This window comes from Leptonychotes weddellii, chromosome 3 (assembly GCF_054177405.1).
Source record: "Leptonychotes weddellii isolate Sample4059 chromosome 3, ASM5417740v2, whole genome shotgun sequence".
Lineage (NCBI taxonomy): Eukaryota > Metazoa > Chordata > Mammalia > Carnivora > Phocidae > Leptonychotes > Leptonychotes weddellii.
In genome coordinates, this window is record NC_138371.1 from 54654764 (window position 1) to 54655850 (window position 1087).

Genomic DNA, 1087 nt, shown 5'->3' on the forward strand with positions numbered 1-1087 from the left:
GATTATATTACCTCTATAGATTGCTTTGGGCAGTATGGACATTTTAACAATATTTGTTCTCCCAACCCATGAGCATGGAATATCTTTCCATGTGTTTGTGTCGTCTTCAATTTCTTTCATCATTGTTTTATAGTTTTCAGAGGACAGGTCTTTCACCTCCTTGGTTAAGTTTATTCCTAGGTATTTTATTATTTTTGGTACAATTGTAAATGGAACTGTTTTCTTAATTTCTCTTTCTGTGACTTCATTATTAGTATATAGAAATGCAATGGATTTCTGTATATTGATTTTCTGAATAGTATAAGCCAAACTTGGAGGAGATTTATTTTAAATTGATTTCTTTAAAGAAAAAATTTCTTGCTTCCCATAAAAAGAACTTCAGTGAAAAAAAAAAAATAACAAGCTAATTCTGAGTTGGGACTTAGACCAGTGATTTCTGCACTGTATCAGTTCTAGTCAAGACAAGCACTCAAGGAGGCAGCTTAGCCTCAGCCACTTCCCAGCTGAGGGGCTGGAACAAGTTCCTCTACTTCTCTAGGACTCAGTTTTCTAATCCATAAAATGGCCAGAATTCTGATCTCAACCAGGTTGTTCTACCGATTAAATGAATTGTATATATGAGGTATGTAGCACAGGGTCTACTCTTAAATATGTAGTGAATAAAATGGTAGCTATGAAAACGAAGGAGGAGAAAATAAAACAAGAGTAGGTTCAGGTAATGGGCATTAAACACAGGGAGAGAGAACATGTAAATGAGGTCACCTGTACCCCACGTTCACTTCATGTAAATGGGCAGGATAAAGAATTCCTTCCCGTTAGAGTTTGGCAAATAGTCCCTATCATCCCAGTTTCTCAGTGCTTGACGTTTGGATGGAAGCAAGTTCGTGCTTCACACTGGCTCTAGATCACTCGCTTCTCCTGCAGTGTTTGCAGAAGCAACAATGGGCCCCAAACTGGGCACCATAAGCTGGAAAGGGAAAAACAGCTCAGAGGACTAGCCAGCTAGGAGGCCTGGTGGGAGAATAAGATGAAAGCTGAAGGACATTCCCAAACACATTCTTATCTTCCTCTTTTCACAATCTGTTCA